Source organism: Mugil cephalus, chromosome 8 (assembly GCF_022458985.1).
Source record: "Mugil cephalus isolate CIBA_MC_2020 chromosome 8, CIBA_Mcephalus_1.1, whole genome shotgun sequence".
In the NCBI taxonomy this organism is placed as follows: Eukaryota; Metazoa; Chordata; class Actinopteri; order Mugiliformes; family Mugilidae; genus Mugil; species Mugil cephalus.
The window spans coordinates 15527047-15533046 of record NC_061777.1 but is presented as its reverse complement, the minus strand read 5'-3'; the positions used below and the strand labels follow the sequence as shown (position 1 = coordinate 15533046).

At 46.8% G+C, this 6000-nt stretch overlaps 1 long non-coding RNA gene across 1 annotated transcript in view; it reads right to left on the bottom strand.

Moving 5' to 3' along the window:
- Positions 1-249: 249 nt before the first annotated feature.
- The window catches only part of LOC125011989, a 33496-nt gene continuing 27745 nt past the window's right edge, over positions 250-6000 (bottom strand). The window contains exon 4 of the long non-coding RNA XR_007113242.1: positions 250-1762. This is a non-coding gene — a long non-coding RNA (uncharacterized LOC125011989). The remainder of the gene's footprint in view (positions 1763-6000) is intronic.

Below are 6000 nucleotides of genomic sequence, written 5' to 3'. Positions count from 1 at the left end.
AATGTCGTGCGGTGAAAACGTTGCACATTAGGCTCTCAGAATCCTAACAGATTTTTTTTTTCCAAGGAATTTGCACGATGAATGCATTAATTATATATGAAAAAAAAAAAAATCTTGCTGTGTCCCATTTCCTTTGATGAGTACTATCCTCTACATGAAAAGATATGCCTCTAGCCACCACAAATAAAAAAGCAACAGGAGTGGACTTGCCTAGTGCACAGCTGAGTGTGACAGTGTGTGGAGGGGGAGGGGAGGAGGAGGAGGAGGGCGGAGGGGGGGGGGGGGGGCTGCTTGTTTTGAGCATTAGCAGAGTGTTTTTGCACCGGCGTCCAATCACAGAGCGCCTCGGCGACTCGTTCATACATCCAGCGGGACAAGGTGGCGAATGCAAATGCCCCGAGATCAAGGTTTTCTCCTTGGCAATGGCGCAGCACTTGTTTCTCTCCTTTCATGTCCAAATGATGATGGCGATAATACGAGGGGGAGGACAGGCCTCAGATTGAGCCATGGGGGGAATGATCATCGATGAGATCTTTGATATGGGATGCTGCCTCATATGATATTAGCGTCATTCACGGCGCCCGCTTGATTGACAGTTTATTAGAAAGAATGTGAGAATTGCACCGTTGTCTTCATCCATTTTTCATGTTTGAGTAGCTGACACTTTGATGCACTTTGGGCCAATGTGGGGCTCAGACTTAGGACAAAGGAGCTGCAGGCTGCATCACGTTTTTTTTTTTTTGTTTGTTTGTTTGTTTGCTTTTTTCGTCCTCAGTGGGATTTTCTCCTTTCCTCGCCAATAACGGAATTAATACAATAACAAACATTTTGTTTCCGTAATTGCTTCCTTTGTGGCTTCACATTTGCGAATGCACTTATATAGAAACACGCACACATCAGCATGCACACACGCACACACGCAACCGAAACCTGCATCATTGTACCCCGTCGTTCTGCGTGCCTCAGGTCGAGCAGAGTTAATTTTCAGGGGTTATATTTTATTAGGATGATGATGCACATTGCATTCGCGGAGCACTTCAACCTCCGGGTCCTCCCACACGTCGCTGTAAAGCGAGCCTATGTTCCTAATTAAGACAATGTAACTCGCCGCTGTTTTTCAGGAACTGAGAAACTGATTGGAATGAAGGCGGCAAATTCTGAACATTGTTCTGGACAAAGGGAGACATTTATTTCGCAGCCTGTCAATTAGCCGGCAGCGTAAATACAGATCGGCTCGGGTGGCACACGCATGCGTTGAATCTTGATGCCGTGCGAGACCGTCCGTATCGTGGGTTTGTTGTTTCGCTTTTGTTACAGAGTGGCCGACGTGTCTCTGAGATCTGAGAGACGTTTATCGTGCAACGTACAGCGTGTTCAACTTTGGAAGCTGTTTCTCTCCCACTAAATCATCTTCTGCATGTCCTCTTGGATTCAAACACTAAATAAGCACGGACGAGGTCAGATCCAAAACATTCCGAATTAGGGAATTTCAAACCACCTCCATGTTCAAGAGAGTCCAGTTGTTGTTTGATCCCATTTGTCTGGTAACACGTTCACACCCTGTTGCTTCAAACGACCCCTGACCTCTCGGCGCGACCTGCCGGAGGAGGAAGTCGGAAGGTCGCCGGAGTCCTTTCGAGTGGTCCCGAGGGGAAACTGGCCCCCAGACACTGGGCCCCCCACCACCACCCCTCCGCTCCCTGGCCTCTCTTCGTCCAGACCCGTGCACATAGTCCAGCCCCGGTCGCCTTTGCCGCACAGCCTGCAGGGGAGACAACGGTCGTGTGAACTTACAAGAGAAATGGCTGCTTGTGACTGAGACATGGAATACATATTTATGCTGCATGTGCATCAAGAGTGGATGTTTTTGCAGAAGATGTTTGCAAAATTATTTGTGCATCTGTTTATGTGCGTGTCCGCCCGCCCCCCCACTCCCCCCCCCTTCCTTCCTCAAGCCAGCTCCATATATACAGTACACTCAGGAGAATACCTATGGGGAGGAAAAAGCAAACTTCTTTTCTCACTCTGCAATATTTCACTAAAGTATATGAAAAAGGAGCAGCTATATATATATATATATATATATATATATATATATAACGCACTGCACTTTCATCATTATCAATTTCCCTTCTAATGAAAGATTGAAAATTATATATCACTTTTAGCACATTAGGTGGAGAATATAACATAAAAATGCCCAATTTCTTTTGAAGGTATTTCTTTTATTATTCCTACAAAAAGACTATTATCTGGCGGTGGTGAATGCATATTAAGCAAGAAAAGCAACTATCATTCATCTTCTACAATGCATAGCTGTAAATTATGGCATTATCTCTGCTGCCACGGAGGAGAGAAGTGGGGAAGAAAAGAAGGGCTGAGGTGGGGACGAGGGAGGGTGCGGAAAATAAAGAAAATGGTGTAGAAAGAAAGGACGAACCCTTACACACACACACACACACGCACACACACCCTTCAGCATGAAGTCACTGAGAAAGATTATGCTTGGCCTTATCCAGTAGGGCCTGTCAGATTTATTTCCAACATCAAGGGACTCTCTTCTCTCTCCAGCCCCATCCATCAGTGCCCTGTCTGGGTTTCTGTGTGGTCAGAGCTCCGGACGCAGGCTCGGATTGGCGAGCCGAAGGAGGCTGTGTTTATTCCGGAGTGCGTTGGGGAGGGGTGGCATCTAAAACAGGAGCGGTTGCCAGGGCACACAGGCCCGTGGCATTCTGCACTGTCTGGCATCCCAGCGTGCAATAGGAGCACCAGTCACCAGTGAAGGTGAAAAGCACTGTCACAGAGATGAAAGGGGGCTTCCCCCCGTCCTCTGATCTGCGAGAGAAAAATGAAAAAGACAGACGAATATGGGGAGAGAGTGAGGGAGGGAGCTAGAGAGAGTTTTAGAGAGCGTAAAATCGCTCTCACTGTATTTCATGTCAATATGTCTCACATTTGAAATCCTTATTATAGATTGGGTGTGGAGGAAAAAAAAAAAAAAGAAGGATGGGGTGGGGTGGGGGGGGTGTGCTTTCATTGTTCAGGGACACGTCCCGTCACACACACACACACACTTGCGCGAATATGCATGCACATCAGCACACACACTACACTGCTCCCCTTGCCCAGGCGCCTGTGCCACGCCACCCACCTCTGTCGTTCTGCAATGTGTAACCTAGCAACTATTTAATTAAAATAGCATCAGCGAGGATAGAGGCTTCCCCCCCCCACCCCCTCTCCCATGCAAGGATTTCCTCCAATCTCAATGCTTCTCAGCGCGCCGTGAATCAAAACGTGACGCCATGTCTGCCAGCGCATTGTACCCCCTCACATGCCCTTCTTTGTTTCTGCATTTGCACCGAACCAGCTCACTTCGGCCGGCAGAATGCACCTGACGTCACAGCTCCGACGACGTCCGCGCTATAACTGGCCAGAGATTTAAAGCGGGAGGTTATTATGCCACAGAGTTGTACAAACAAGGCCATCACCTCTCTGTCCTTCGGAGTAGTCTACGAGGAATAATAGAATGCCTCCTCTTCAAGCCCTTCTCCTCCTCCACCTGCTCTTCTTCCTCCCTCACCCCCCCCCACCACCAACACGCGCCTCCTTTTCTCTTTTTATGCCAAATAACAGCAACCCCCTGTTTCGACCTAAAAAGAGGCGCCTCTTACCATGCTCTACATGTGTGCCAAGCTCGGGCAATGCGGAGCAATTAGAGGAAATGTGAAGCAGCTCTACGTGTCAGCGTGCATCACACTCACTGTCACTCAAACCACATCCATGACTCCTCGTCTCCGAGAAACAAACAATGGAGCAACATTCTGGTTCACGGCTGTCAAAACAGAAGGCCCGATCTCTCTCTTTCTCTTTCTCCCTGCGTCTTTTTCCCTCCCGTGCTCTTTCCGCCGCTAATGGATACCCTGATGTGTCACAGAGCGGCGAAGTTATCCGTCCCCTCTTGATTCTTCTGGAACGTGACGTCGCGCGCGCGGCGCAGGTGCGGCGGAGGGAGCCGCGGCGCTCTTTCCCCCCGCTCCTCGATGTGCGAGGACCTCTGTCGTTACTTAAGAAGCAACGCGGTGAAAGCTCATGGTAAATGGCTTTAATGATCCAACCTCCAAATGGGCACATCACAGGGCTGACCTCCATCTCAGGCACATACATGCCTTTCACCAAAAATGACATCTTTCTACCTCTTACGTCCCTCTTTTCTCTCAGTCACAATTTCCATTTCGGCAGAAGCGCAGAGCTACTCCAGACACCACAATTCAAACACAGACATTTAAGACCGGCGAAAAAAAGGGAAAGAGTTAAGAAGCGTAAAAGGGATAAAATCACACACGCACTTCCATCTAATAGTCACTGAGAAAATCACTTTAAACCCAATTGAAGGCTGCACCGTGTGGTACATTTTGCATGATCTTTTCAATAAAATGCATCAGGGACTGAAAATCCTCTCGACTTGAAGAATATATTCAGACATGAGCATGTGAGACTCCAAAAGGACTGGAAGTCAAACACATTCAGGTATTTTTTTTCTTTACATTCAATTTTTTGAAAAAGTTTTTTCAACTCAAATTTTTTATAAAATGCTTCATTTCTCAAAAGTGAAGTAATCACATTTTGTACAATGGACAAAAGCAAATAAGTTTATACAATTGTACGTCATTGGGTTGTGTTGTTTTTTTGTTTTTTTTAACAACGTGACATTTCCCCATATTTTCATATATGCAGTGTGTATGTCTGAGATTAATTCTGTAATCATCTGAATTCACCATTGCCTACAGCCCTTATAGCTTATGTAAATCTCGGAGAATGTGTGTTCACACAGCGATTTGCATAATGGCACATGATTTTGACAGGCAGGACGAGAGAGACGGACCCCTTGACATTTTTATAATGGCACTTTACAGGGTGGACAAGGTTGGGGGTAGGGCGGTGCACGGGAGGCAGCGCTAGCGGAACAAAATGTAAGGACCTCTAGTGTATCTCACTCTCATGAAGTAAGACGGTCACCTACAGTGTGCTCTGCCACTCAGCACACAGGTGTGCTTAAATTCAAAATTAAAAGGAATTTTATTGTACAACAAAATATAAATGTATCTGCGTTTACTCCTCTGTTTTATCAAATCTAAAGCATTTGACAAAAAGAAGACCTTTGGCTGAACACGTCCAAAAGAGCTGATTGATGGAGAGTAGCAGAGCATCTTTCATTAGTCTATCGTCTCCACGTCGGGACACATTCTCTGATATAATCATGTTGACGTTAATAATAAATAATTATTCAAAGTTTACATTTACAATTTTCAGGCGCAGTTCTCTTGCAGGCCGTGACCTCGGACTGTTTAACCCAACTTTTCTCTTGCGGAAATGCTGTTTCACATGTGCCAATAAAGACTTTTCTGACAAATCTCTACTCTCACAAGTTTCCTCCTGGGTTAAATCGGTCAAATTGAATCCCACACGTCCTTACCAGTGAGATTGATATACTCCCAAATCCCAGAACAGGCCATGGACGGCCGACGCAGAGGTCTGTGGGAGAGGCCACCGGCAAATTAAAAGGTCACAGACTGTGATGGCTCTCCCTTTGCCCTGACACACGCCCCTATGTCTTGTCTAAGTGACACGTGCAACAATGCAGCTTTTTCTTTTAATCTTATCCAAACAGCTCAGACAATGCTGCGGCCTATAGGGCCATATGCTGTGCCTGTGGCCCTCCACAAATCCCCCCCCCCCACCTTGCCGTCTATTTGTCCGTGGGAACGCGGGGTGCGTGGAGAGGGTCGTCTGGAGCGAGACCATTAACACATATTTGAGGATCATTTTTTGTCGTGTAGTCTGGGCCCTGCCAGACACAAGAGCGCTGTTAAACAGCAGTTAGCGTGACGTGGCTAGTCGCGAGAAAGTAAATGAGTTGTTTCCCCCGCACAACGAGGGACGGCGCAGGTGTCGGCCGAGGGATATTTTATGCATAAATAAATGCAGTTAATAATAAAACTG